Raw genomic sequence first — 14,673 nt, forward strand, 5'->3', positions numbered from 1 at the left:
ATTGGTGCTGTTTTCTCCCTGTACCTTTTGCCTGGTACTAGAATACTTGTTACTCCTTGAGGATGGAAGTCACAGTGATCAAGCTACCTGTTCTCAGATCCTTTTTATTCTACCACCTCTTGATGACTCTCTGAGTATTTAAAAAAGTGCTTAAGACTGGAAATGTCACATAATTATATAGTTGCTGTTACTATACATTTTTTGTAGAGTTGTGTGACTTTCTCTCCCTGGGAGAGAATATAAATAAGCTTTTTCTATTCTACATTTGGTGTTAGTTGGACAATTAGCTAGCACAAATGTTACTGGCTAGCAAGTCTCACTTGTGTCCTACCTAGCTGGTTGCATGTGCAATTCAGTTTTAGCTACAATTTAAATTTATTTTTAAGTAGATCTCCCATTTGTTCCATTCACTGGGCTTTCATTCATATCATGGGGCAGTCTGGCAGCATGTGAATTCGATTTCTTCAGAAAAAAATACTAAATCAGAAGGTCCTGTCAAGTGTTACAGGTAATAGAGTCCATTTACTGATGAGCATTCAGCTCAACTGCCTTGAGGATTTCATCCAGGAAGAGAAAGAGTCAGGAGGGCTAAAAGAGGAACCTGTGCTGACTGCCTGGTAGGAGGGAATGGCCACTGGTGTCTAGAGAACCAAACTTGGTTTTGCCAGTTGTGGAACAATGTGTGCAATAATAGAATTTATAAACCTTTTTATAAGTCTATGCTTGCAATTAAGCCCATAATAACTGCTTACAAATGAGGGCAATTTTTCTGAGCATAGCTGTTTCCAGTAAAAGTGTAAGTGTGGCCTTAGGTGTAGTAGTAAAGTCTTAGTTCCTGTAGTACAACTTTTTATGCAAATTCTGCAGTGTTTGGCTTTTCTTGTATGCAGGAAGTAGTTCATATTTTCTGTTAGGTGAGGCTGATTTCTTTGAAAGGATAAAAGGAAGCAAAGTGTCTAGTACAAAGCTTTAGAAGTCTGAGGGATTTTTATATGTAAAAACTCAGAGAAACCATAAAAGCCCATAACATGTTTAACATGCATGGTGTAAGCTATAACTTTAACATTTCGAGTTAGATTGAATTAGCCAAAGCAATTCTGACTTCATTTTATTGATAGATTGCTTTGTCAAGTGTTGCAAACTTCTCATTGGTAAAAGCTTCAAGCTTGTTCATCTTAATTCAATAAATGTCAAGATGCTTAGCATAAAGAGGTAACACTTAAAGGTTTGCTATGGGTTTGCTGCATTTATTTTTCCTAGTGAGGAGATTAGCAGATAGTTTTGTTTCCTTAGATGGTGATTCTCCCAACCCAAATTTGGTCCCGTTTGTGACATTTCAGGATGATTGAGTAAGCATGAAGATGGATGCAGGAACCCAGGTGTGATGTGTCTGTAGTAGACTTGAGGAGCTTACAAATACTTGTCAAGTAAAGGCCTATAGTCACAATGATCTTTAAGAGAAGGAAATTGATTCCGACAGCAAAATGTATTGGTATTTAAAATGTGATCAGTTTTTTTTTTGTGCTGCTGTACAAATGCTGTGAAATTAATGTAGCTTGGAGCAGATCTGACCTGATTTGAAATAACAAATTTAATGCTAAAAGAGTGTCTTGTATCAGAGTCACTATAGCAGAAAATGGCTTTTCTGTTTCTTCCTGTGCTGCAGACATCATTGTTGTTTATTACATTAGAGTTCTTAATGTAGCTCTTTGTGGGCTATTTATACTTAAATATGAAGTTTTAAAAAGACATACTTTGGTACTGAAAGATGCCATCCCGGTCACTTTGTGGTTTCCCCCAGTCATGGTAATTACCTCTTTTAATCATTGACACGATGCTTTTCAAGTTAAAAAAACACTGTTCATCCCTCCCACCAAGAAAAAGCAAACCCAAAATACCCAGCCTGGGAATGTGTATTTTGTCGGAGTACCTTTAGTACACTTGGTACAAGGACTTCAGGAGTGGTAGTTGAAGTACTTTAGTTGTCAAGAAACGTTTCCATTTAAATCTTCATTGTTTATCTTTTAAATGGTCCTTTCAGAATCAGAGCTGGGTGTTTTAGGAGAAATTTTGATGTAGAAATATGCCAATTTTGCATCCAATCAATCAGGATTGTTTCAAGCAACAGAAAAGGCACAATTTGTGGTCATGATGAGGAGGACAGGAATACACATCTCATATTCTTTTTGCAGGGAACTAGGGACCCCCTGGATACTCCTTTTCCAGTAACTGGACAGTCAACTTACAGAGAAGGATAATTTTTACTTCTTTTTGAATTTTCTGGTATGGTTGAAAGCAATAGTAGAACATATTGTGAAATGTAACTCTGGTGTACAAGTAGCAAGTTGGGTCCAGTTACAACTAATTTCTGTTGGTAACTTCAGTACCTGAATTAGTTCTGGAGCAATTTAGGCCCATAATTCAAATGAAGCAGTATTACAGATGAGTGGGGAGGAAAAAAATAATCCTAATAGAAATTTGGAAGAAAAGATCATGTTTTGATGGAGTGATAGTGGCAACCGTGGTCTTTATTTTACAGAATAGAAGAATTAAGATAAAACTGTAAAAAGTAGTTGACTTGAAACACATTATAGAAAGAGGAAGTTTGTTGTGGTTGCTTATGGTGAATTTATTTTTGGAAAGAATGCTATTGGCAGCAGAGGGCTTATTGATGTACACTGTGACACAGCTCACAGTGCTGCATATTTTTGCTGAAGTTTGAATCTTGCCTAGAACCATTTTCCACAGCTTTCTAATTGATTTTTCTGCAGGACTGTTTCACTGCAGCATATAACTGGATGCTGGGGTAGCTGGTGCTGATCTCCCAGTATTGTCCTTTATTTGGGACTCTGTCCTTGTTTTTTTCTCTTACCTGACTTAGGCGCTTCACTGTTGAGAAGTCTTGTTCAGAAGCAGCATAGATTTGGGCTGCCTGTGTGTAACTGCTGTTTTCAGATAGAGTTAGCAGTTTATTTTTCAGTTTTATTGAAACTATGTTTTACTTTTTGAACACTTAGCCAATTTCTCTCCTACAGTTCTCCTCATTCCAGCCTCAGGTTTTCTGTTGATTCTGGTGTTCGCCTGCATGCTGGTTTGCCTTTGGATGGGCACTGATGTTTGAGACACCTTACAGTGCAGCATAATGACTGAATCTGCTGGCTTCATCCTTTTAATTCCCTATCCTTTAGGCTGCTTAGTTACATCTTCATTTTTGTGGTGCTGACTTGGCTGTTGTTTGCTTGTACTTTTGAGAATGGAGTTCCCAATAACACTATAGGTATTCAAGTACAAAAAAACACCCTGCTTTTTCATCATGGTAAGTTTGAACAATAACTGATATTATTGAAATGGTAAAAGTCCCTCTATTACTCCCTCTTTTTATAAGGCTGTTATACTACTAGTCATAGCATTTGGAAATGGCTGGGAAAAACCCAGACTTGGATCTTTCTTTTGAAAAGTAGTAGAATCAGTGGAAATTCCTTGTCAGTCAGTGCCTTAGATACAACTCTGTTTTGGAGTTCTATACATCATCTGGCTGCTCTTTTTTTTTTTTTTTTTTTTCTCCTTCCTTCATATCAGTTCCAGTGGATTTCTTTGACATGGCTGTTTTTTCCACCAACCAGTGTGATGGTGGCAAACTGTCTTTTTCTCTAGGCTTCCTTCGATCACTTTAATATTGGTAGATCTGTAATGGGACCAGCATAAAGTTACCACTGGAAAATAAGAAGTGCTGTCTCCAAGACTGCTGGGTCCTTTGAGAGGTTTCCCCTCAGAACGTGGCCAAGGATGATGAGCATCACAGATGTTAATGGATAAAACTGTGCAGAAAGAAAAATACTTTTATGTTGCGGCACTCGGCTCACTATTAGACTTGTTTATTTCAAGGTCCATGTTCTTCTCATTTTCTTTTAGCTTTCTAATAATTGCACGTCTTTAAAACCTATAAAACCTGAATGCATATTTTCATTTAAATATCATGTGCTTGTCAGCTGCTTTTCCTAGACCAGGTTATGGTGACTTTTAGGAAAATGAGAATTGAGTACTTTCCATTGCAAAAAAACCCTACAAAACCAAAACACTAACACAAAAAAATACAAGCACACACAAAACAAACAAACTCACAAAAATACAACCCAAAACATAAAAGATTTGCTTGTTTAATGAAAAACAGAACAAAGTGAATGGGGGAAAAGTTACACTGTGTGCATTCCATATGTGGTCAGCCTCCTTTTCACTAGTTTTTTTGTAGAGCTTTTTTTTCCCCCTAAGTCCCTGATGTTTTTTACAGGTGCTGGAATTCTCTTTTAATGCTGTTTATTAATGTAGTGAACAACCCTTTAAAGATGCTTGGATGGGAAAATTTAGTTGATGTAGAGGGTGTCAGCGTCATGAGTAAGAGAATGGAAATGATTCTTCATAATTTTTAAGTACTTGAAAAACCATAATATCCTCAGTGGCGTTTATAAAGTGTCCTTCTGGTTTAATTAGAAAAACTCTGATCCAGCAACAGCAGCTGTTCCTCTAGGCTGAAGTTCAGATTTTAACCTGGCCTAAGTCTGTGCTTCTGCTGGAAGAACTAATAGCACTTGGCCTGAATTGGATTAGTGTGCAAATCCAGCTGGACTGTTTTCTGGGAGCTGCAAGAAAGGGTAGTCTTCAGTCTGCTTGCAGCACAGCAAAGGAATATCTTGTGTCAGCACAAAAGAGGAATGGCTTGGAGGCTGGGATTGAAATTTTTTTTCGGTTGCAGTACTGGTTGATCTGACAGTTGTGAGGCATTTGTTTCAGAAAGTTGTCAAATGGAGCCTTGGTTGGATTGAACTACTGTTTTGACTAAAAATCTTGAGCATTATGTAATGCTGTGGTTGTAACAAAGGATCTGTGTTTATGTCTGAGATATTTTTCCTTGAAAATTTTTATTTCTCTAATTGAAAGAGCAGCTTATCCTATGGATAACTTTTTACCAAAAATACTAAATGAGGCTATACATAAGTCTGTCTTGTAGGGTGGAATGAAAATATTCCTAGATAAATGCTTAAAAACTGTATTTTGGGAATTCTATATGCATCTAAAATTTTTGAGAGCTCAAGGGAAGAGCACGCACAACCTGTAGCACTACTCAGCTTAAGTCATGTGTCAGATCAGCTGATATTAGTGGATGTACATAACTCTTTACTTTGGCAATGTGCTTTCCAGTTGACAGTTCTTTTAAGCACTGGTTGTTTCAGCTGCTGTCGGGTGTGGTGTAGCGTGAAGGCAAATATTTGTTCTTGGTTTTAAAAGTGCAACTTAAATGTTTGTAAATGACGCATCCTTTAGCATAGTGCAGTCTTGGCTTTAAATTAGTTGTGTGTTTCCAAATCAGGATATGTGTTTCCTAATGAAACATTTGTGGAGTATGGAAATCCTAGTAGTATGCATTTTCAGATGGCTCCCAAATGAGTAGATTTCACATATAAACTGTCAATAAATAACTACATGTTAATCAGGTCTATCTCACTTGGACTTCCATGCATCACTGAAGTTCTGAAGTTTAACTTCATTTCCTTTTTTTTTTTTTTAAGTTTCATTACTAAAATGACTGTTTCAGGAGAAATATGTATCTGATATATCATTTAGGACAAAAAACTTGATTAGGAATATGATAATTGCTCAGATAAATTTTTGAAGATGGCACATGAGGTGTGGGAAGATTTTTATTATGGGAGTGCAACATTAGATGTCTTCAATTCAGATTTTGAAGTTTAGATAAAACAAAAATGCATAGTACTGCAAAGGTGGTATCCTTGTATTCTGATTTAAGGAATATAGCAATTAGTAGATTGTTTCATGTCCTTCTAGCCCTATAGAGGCAAATAACTTGGAAATCCACTGTGAAATTCAGCCTTAGTGTAGCATAAATATTGAAATAAAAGATGAGTTGTAACTGTGATGGTTTTGTATTAAAAAGGTTAATTTAGAGGGATACCACTGCATTGTGGTGGAGAAGAAATTGCAAGATTTCTTTATTTTTTAGGTCTTGGAGACATACACTGCTGGTAAAAGTGTGGAATATATATGAAGTTGCTAACTTAAAGGAAGTTGACTACTAACAAGTATTTGTTCACCACTTTTCTACTACATCAGTGCCAAGCAGAGCAGAAAACAATAACTGCAACTCAGCAGACATTGAGACAGAAAAGAGCATGTCAGATTTTCATTTACTTAGATATTTTGGGCGGGGGGGGGGGTGCATTATATTTGGCTGAATGATTTTAGAATTTATGTGAAAAAATATTTTTAGAATTATGTTTTGTACTTCTTAACTAAACTCATTGTGTATCATTCTCACCTTCTGTAAAGGACAAGCCTATGACTTACCAGATTCAGTATCCTTGGCTCTGGGCTGTGTCCTCTATAGCTGACAAGAATTCCAGGAGTCCTGGTCCACCTCCTGTGTCTGTCCTTCAGACTTATCCACTGCAAAACATAGCAAGCACTCCAGACAGGTCTTAGGTTATGACCTTATCAGACCTGTCCATTTTCCTTTCCACTTTGTAAAAGGATGCTTCTGTTGACTACAAAAGCAGCTCAGTTTTCTTCTAAGTCACTATTAGAAAATTCAACAGTGGTGACAGCAATTCGGGAACAATGGCTTAGCACTTAAGCAAAATGTTGTTACCATATTAAAAAGGGTGTAGTCTTGAAAACATAAGCTTATTCCAATTTTCCTCCCCCTTTTTTAGAGCTGAAATACTGTTTTTTACAATTCCAGAGGAGGCTGTCTTATGGAAACAAAAGCACATTTTGCCAAGGTTGCTTAAAAGTGGCAGCGGTGTATCCAGGAGAGCACATCTCTGTGGTACTTTTGCTCCTTGGCTGGCTAACACCAGCCCAAAGAAGCAGAATTATCTTGACTTGCAAGCAACATTGCTCTAATTTCTGGTTCCTTATTGCCACAAAAATCATATCACTGGGGTGAATTTTCAGATTTCTGTCTAGCTATCTGTATCTTCCTCTTTCCACTTGGGCCAGTTAAGGGGTTTGTTGTAATGTAGTTTCCTGCTATAGAAAGTGCTCACAAGGATATTAAAGAGGGAAGGTATAAGGTACCGAAAGAAATTTCTACTACCATAAGAAATGTTCTAAGTTAAGTCCTCTGACAAAGTTTTGTGGTTTTGCTTAAATAGCACAGTGTTCCATTTGGGATATTTTGAGAGCACTCAATATACTTCCAGTAGCTTTTATTCTGTTCTAGTGTAAATTTTCAAGGGAAGAGCTGATGAAGTGTTGAGTAAGTCATCTAAGTGCTCTTTGTACTCTTCTGTAGAGTAAATAAAAATAATTTTGTTTTTTGCCCTAAAATGTTCTGTGATGCTCATGCCTTATATGTATCAGTTGGGTGGCTTTTTGAGGAAGATGCCACCTAAAGTGCTTCACCTTTCTCTCCTTTTTCTCGGGTTGATGTGTAGAGGTTCTTGAGTTGCATGCATGCCTCACTGCCTGAGATGTTGACCCTGTAATCTGTACCAAGTGTTTTAATCTTAAATATTAAGTAAACCCTATCACTCTTATTTTTTCATTAGCATTTTGACAGCTGTGTCAGTTTTGTTTCTGTCCAAGTAATGAAAGGGCCTACTGTGACTAATCTGCCACCTCTGTTCATTAATATACCTTTCATTCTTTAGTCAGCAAATGTTAGCAATTATGTACTGAAATGCTGTACAATTGGCTGTCAGCAGTAGTGTGTAGAGATGACAAATTTCATGTCCCTATTAATCTTTCCCTCTTCTTTTTTTTTTTTTTTTAATAATGCATATAATCAGGGAATTCAATTCTCTTTATCCCTGTATTTGCCTCCAGAGATTAAGTCCAGCTCTGCAGCTTTCTCTGGATGTATAATTCTTTCAGACCAAGCAGTGGTGTCTCAGATGTTTGCTTTCTTGCCTTAAAAAGAACATCCTGCTTTATCATTTTTCACAACAGTTTCTGTTCCTCTTGCTTTGATTTTTGAAGCAATAATTTTTTTTTCTTGTGAAGGCTTTTATTTTGGCTTTGTCAGAGCCTGTGAAAATTGAAGGTATATTCTGGTTATGAGGTTTCACCACAGAAGATTTGTCCCGGAACTCTGCAGCTTCTGTCATTTCCAGTTGAATTCTTTAACCCAGTTACTTCACCCAGAGCTTGTGCGTTCAGATTTTCTATGTAGGTCAATTTTGACAACTTCTTGTTGCTTGTATATCTCTAAAGCTGCACTGCAGTATGACTACAGCTTAATCAGATATAGGAGTTTTATTTCATCTAACACAGAAAACATGGCAAGGTAAACTTTGGTGAGCCTGGACTGTTGTTGCTAATGGTGGGCTTGTAATTCTGAAGCTCAGATTGTTGCATTTCAGCTGTTCTTGGTACTAGATAGGAGTGGACCAATGCCATGGACTGTTGTTGTCATCTGCAGTAATGTTAAAGAACTAAAAGTAAGAGAAACTTGTGGTTTTGGTTCCTTGGTTTTACTGAACTGCAGGTTGTTGTCCAAAACGCTGAAAGATTGCTTCCCATGCCTCATGTTAAATTAGATAATATGTCCTATTTTAAATGGCTATTTTACAGACACACTGTTTATCAGCAGCAAAGCCTGTATATGCAGTTGGAGGAAATACCACTTTCTTCAGGAAGTGCCACAAATTCTTTGACTTGTGAATTGTTGGTGATTCTTTTGTGACACAGAAGAGATCTAGTTTTAAATGCAGATTTTTATTCTTGTTTCCAAAAAGAGGGGAGAGTATTTGACTTAGCTCCTCTGTCTGGTATCATCTCCCCCTCATTTTCCCATCCTGAAGCCCTCTGTGCCCTAGTTTGCTGGATCACATCTTGCCTCACATACGCTGCATTGTGAATTCTAGTGCAAGAGTTGGGCTGGCAATAGGGGACCATTTCTCTTGGCAGTAGCCAAAATTTCACCTGTGAAGTTAAACCATTGTTTCATGACAATTTTAATCTGTCAGTTATAGAAAGCTAAAACTGCTTCTGCTTTGTGAGGAAACAATACTGTTTGGAAAATCCTGTGTAGAATCTGTTGCAATAGTCTTCTGAGGTATTTCCCATCCCTGCTAATGGCTTTTCTGAATTATTTAAATGTTGTCTGTGACAACAATATACCAAGAGTCTGCCCTCAGTTACTGCACTTAAAATTCTACTCTAAGAAAATTGATTAAATTGTCTTCCTGTATCCTGAATGCTGAAATTATGTTGCTGTTGATGCAGTTGCTGACAGGCAGAAATCAATTTATTGCTGCTAGACTTCCCTGTTGTTCTGTTTTGCTAGGAGCATCTTTGTGGCTCTAACATATGTTGCTTCCATAATTTATGCTTCACATTCAAGTTGTGAAATGGTAGAGCTTTGAGTTTCTTCTGCTTATAAATGTCTCTAAAAGACAAAGTTGATCACTTGCAAGATTTCACATGACACCACCCTAAACAGAAAAGTAGATATGTAGCAGCAGCATGGTCCTGCTCCCATCCTCCTCCTGATGGGTTTCATTTGGACGTTCTTAAGTGTTTATTGGAATGTTAGTTTGTATTTTGTAGAGCACTGAAGACAGGAACTAGCTTTTAGAAGAGTTTCTAAAATCAGACTTGAAATTAAAAGCATCTTGTAGTCTCCATTTTTGTGGTTGTCTATAATGACATGGCAGAGCATCATTCCCCCTCAGCAAGAGGACGGTTCCATCATAGCACTTGCTGTAGTTCAGGCTCTCTGATTATTCATGTAGCTTCCCTTCTGTATAAAAGCAAAAACCTGCATGTTAGTGCTGTCAAAGCCTTTACACATTTGCATAAAGCTGCAGGTGCTGTCATGCACATAAACTGTGAATTGAACAAGGATGAAAGAAGATGAAATGCATTTTTTTATGTCTTTTGACAAGCTTTTTACCCTTCTTTGAGTCACCAGCATCAAACTAACAGGATTATGTTTTACGCAAAAACTGTCACAATAATTAGAATTCATAAAATGGAAAAATTCCATGAAAAAACTCGCTCACCAGCTAAAAATAAAATATGCTTTGATGTAAACATTCTGTATAAATAGGTTGTGAAGAAGTACAGCATTTTTCTGTTGAGCTTGATCCCCTTGTAATTCTCTGTGGCTATGAAATGTGCTATCAAATGCACTTCATCACAGAAGAAACACATTGTTGGATATCTTCATTCTGAAAAAGCAGTGAAGCAACTGCAGCTTATGCATGACTGTATCAAGGAGCTCCAAATACAGATGTCTACTTAAAATGCAGTGGAAGCTTCCAAAAACCCCGTGCAATTTGTAGAAACCTGGTTACCACAGGACTTACTGGTGGCTTGTCTCTAATGAGCTGCAAGTCCCACTGGGATGAGTCACCTTCTCTCAGGCATCAGAATTAGCAGTTCATGCATCTTTTGAATCTGCAGTTCTTGCTGTGTCTGGTTAATAGAGACAGTGACAGAGAGACTAGGCCATCTTTTTGGTGATGATACACAAAGCAAATCACTTTAAGCTATTTAACTGAAGTCTTTGTTTCCAGTGCTGCATAGCATTTTTCTTGCCTGGTGTGTGGTTCCTTGGCAGTCTTGTAGTCCCACCTGGAGCTTGGGAAAGCAATTTGAAATTCTTAAGTGCACTTGTGGTCATGTTCCCAGTGGTGCAGTTGACTGTCACAGGGCATAAGCATGAAATACTGTTTCTCTGGTAGATAGCCAAGTAATTGTTAGTGAAGAGAAGAAAACTTCTGGTGATTTCTGCAAGAGTAACTTATAATGAAGAGGTAGGAAGTCATGCAGAGCATGCTGAGAATGTTCAAGATTGGTTACTCACCTTGATTGTTTGGTATGTTTATTGAGCTCTCACATGAGGTAATAAATCTAAGAATGCAAGTCATGCTTTTTGGGGGGCTTGAGGTTAGAAAACAAGATCCTAAAAATACGGAAGAAAACCAATCCTGGATTTTCAAAATGGTGTGGCATCTAGAAGATGTAGTGTGATGCTTTATTGAGATGGACAATATATGAATGAGAAAACTGCGGTCTCCACCAGAAGTTACAAATAAAGCTGGAAGAAAGCTAGGTTGGACTGGACTTCTTGTGCATTTTTCTCATAGATATTTGAGTATGAATGGCAGAGGCTGGAAGGTTGGAGGAGTTTGGAAATATGCCACATTCTCAATGTGCCACAGCAATGAACGGTGAAAAAAGCATCATTAAGGGTAACAATTCACTTCTGTTATCACAGAGAGCAGATGCTGGCAGTTTGAGGGGTTTTGTAGCAATAAAGTCATAGCAAGAACTGATAGAAACAAGTTAGCTGTGAGTAGATTTTCTAACTGATTATCACAGATTAGGATTTCTGGTTGATTTATGGGAGGGATTTGGAAATGGTGAAAGATTTATGTAGCTCAGTTGAGCTACCTACTTATTTTTTTACCTGAGCACTGCTTTCCCCCATTCACATGGATTGCACACCATTGTTCCAGTTTTCTACTTGTTCCTTTAGTTACTTGCCTTTAGTACTATTCTGGAGACTATTTACATGGCTTGCAAACCATCCTAGTGGTTGCCAGTGGTCTCTTATGAAATATGCTTGAGATATAAAAGAGGAGAGTGAATGTGTTGATTTTTTTTTTTTTCCTTGGTCCCCCTTCTCATGTTACAGCTAGTCTTATATGCGTAGGAAAAAAGGAAAATACTTGATCAGTGTTTTGTTCACGGAAGAAAGAATTTTGCTATCCAAGGTTAATTTAAAGTGATATGCTATGGGCCATCTTTATAAAGATGCTAATGGTCAAGAGGTAATTGTTAAACCCAAGTGTACAGAAGAGTTCTACTATTTGTACAGCCATTTAGAAATTTGTGGACTTGAGAAGAGTTGAAAACTTTGCTAGTCCTGTAAGGGCTCACAAAAGGTCTTCATTCACAAAAGTATGTTAGCAAAAGTATGTGCTTATTTTCTACCAAAAAGAGTGCCCAGCTCCATGTGTTTGAATGTGACTATAAAAACAGCTTGATAAAATATTTATATTTGGAAACACTAAGTTGCTGATAAATAAGACGCAAAATAATGAAGAAAAAGAACAATATTCAGGAGAACTTGAAGCCTATATGAAATATTTAGTGGGAGAGTGAGGGCAAGGAAATGCAATACCTGGATACCAGAAATAATTTTACTTTGGGATTCAAAATAAATGTTTCCTTTGGTTTTTCTTGTTTTGAAACCAAGTTTCTAAAAATTGTTCACTCCAAATTAGGCACCTAGGTCTAACCGCATCATAATTCATCAAGTGATTGGAAGTTATTGCTGTTGAAAAGGTTCTATTACATCGTATCCTTTTGCTAGTTCATGCAATGGTCAAAGGGCAAAATCTCATCAGAAGTGCTTACTGGAAGTGGGAAGATGGATTTTATTTGGGGTGTATCCTTTTGTTTCTGTAAAGGCAAATTAAATTTCATTTGTTTTCCCTTCTCCCTTGTGGTTTTGTTAGTCATAGCCTGTTGCATCTGTGGAATCTGATTTCCCAGCCTTTCCAGTAGGCAATCCTTTTAGGTAATTTTGGGAAGGACAGAAGGTTTTGTTTGGTTGTGGAGTTAAAGGTGTTTTGTGTGTGTTTGTTTGGGGAATTTGGAGGCGTTGGCTTTTTTTTTTTTTTTTTTTAATTCTTACCGTATTTCTAATGAAGATCAGAATATTTTAGTGTGCCCAGAAAGGCTGCTAGAATGTTCAATTACAGTTGATCTCTCTAATTCTGCTTTCACTGTAGTCATCAGAGAAACTCTTGTTTTAATAAAAAGTGGAAGCAGCATGACTTCCTATAGTACAATATTAAATATTTCAGTTAAAGTTTTTACCTACAGTTTCGGTTTTATTTGATATTATGGCCTCCTACTGCTGTTGCAGATGTTGGCCCTTGCATGATCTAAGGCACAACCTCATCCAGGACTGGTGCACTGATGCAGACTCTTACATGTAATACTTCAATTACTGGTAGCAGATAAGCAGTCTAAACTGTTATAATCTGCACTGGCTGATTAAAGTTAGCGTGGTGGGTAAGGATATCTAGGATGCTGGGCACCTTTGAGAACAAATATCCTTAGCATACTTTCTTTTCACATCTTTGCAGCTGTGAGAGGGGTGAAGGGTGTGGAGGGGAACAAACCTCAGATCTCTCAGGGTGTAGTGCTTCAGCAGCTCAGGGACTGCTTGGTATGGAGTGCCACAGCTGCCCATGCCACCTAGGGCAAACTGCTGCTTTTGCATTACATTCTTTTGAAGCTGAAAATCTTATTTCCATATGTTGAATTTCAATGACAACTTGACAGGCACTCATTTTCAGAAGTGGTTGTTCGCAGTGTTTTTCACCTGAAATTAATAGAAGAGAGAAGAAAGGGCAACCCTTTTTGTATACTGAAGTAGAATCTGATGCTCAAATCTTACTTCAACACTCTAGTAGGGTGCCTTTTGCATGATTAAGGTCAAGCTAAAAAGCAAAGATCACTATATGAATTGTACGTTCCAAAATCAGCACCATCCTCTTGAGGGCTTCAGTAGGGTGGATAAAAACCTTCAGTTTGGCTGGAATCATATGTATCTTTTGAGCAGAGTTGTGAGATGGAGGTTAGGCTTTAACTGGGATGCATCTATGAGATTAGAAAGTTGTGCATTTCGGAAGCTTCTTTCTGTTGCAGAATTGGTGGGGAGGCCTCTCGGCTGCAGCTGACCCTGCCCTTGCAGTCTTGCCAATGCAGGGTAGAAAACCTGTGTCCTTTTTAACCCGACCTGGAGGCACTGCGTTTACTGCATAGTTCATAAGTGTCTCATACATCTGAGCATGGAAAAAGGCAAAATCTGCAGGGCAGCTGATATGTCAGCAAGCACATCCCAGGCTTGCATAAACCTGTCCTGGTGGGGCTAGTGCTCGTGGCTCTCTTGACACCATACATTGAGTATCTCTTTTCCTTGGCTGCCGCAGCCCATCGGCCTGGCTGTGGGCGGGCGCTGCCCGCAGCACGGGTTAGCTCATCCATCCCAGAGGGTGGGGTTTCACTGAGAGCGCAGACAGCCGGCAGGAGCTCTGGTTGCAGTGTTTCATCAGCTGCTAATCCGTTTACAGTGTAGCTAATGAGATTGCTCTGCTCGGTGCTGCAGACGCTCTGTGCTACACCACTGTAATCGAGATGGCTGCTGTGTATGAGCCAGCTCGTGTAGGAAATCAGATACCTATTACAGGGGAGACAATTCCCAACTACTTTCTGTTATGTAATGCTCTTGCATTAGCCCAGGACATTTATCTAAAGTCAGGGCTGGAAGTTTTGTCAGTTCAGTCTCTAAATCAACACAATATTTGTTGGGGCTGGAGTGATTAGTGCTTTAGTTAAGTTTTACCTTTCAATTATGGGTCCGGTTCAGCTCATTTTCCTCTGTCAGTGAAAGTACATAGTTTGCCCTCAAATTTGTTAGCTTGAAAACAAATTTCTCTTTGTTTCTGTTTAGGTCAATGTACTGACAGCCTGCATATGAAACTTAAACAGAAAGAAAGCAACAGTTTTTTATACCCTTTTTCTTAGTTCTCTTGCTCTGTGAATTGTTGTGTTGAAGTAGATTCTTAACAAAAAAAAAAAAAAAAAAAAAAAAAAAAAAAAAACCACAAAAAAAAACAACCCACAACCAAA

The 14,673-nt window shown here is 38.1% G+C and overlaps 1 protein-coding gene across 2 annotated transcripts in view; it reads left to right on the forward strand.

Annotated features, from left to right (window-relative positions):
• SEPTIN7 (septin 7) overlaps nt 1–14,673 on the forward strand; it is a 58,596-nt gene that overhangs the window by 16,266 nt on the left and 27,657 nt on the right. The gene's annotated exons all lie outside the window — the stretch shown is intronic.

Source organism: Zosterops lateralis, assembly GCF_965231275.1.
Source record: "Zosterops lateralis genome assembly, chromosome: 1".
Lineage (NCBI taxonomy): Eukaryota > Metazoa > Chordata > Aves > Passeriformes > Zosteropidae > Zosterops > Zosterops lateralis.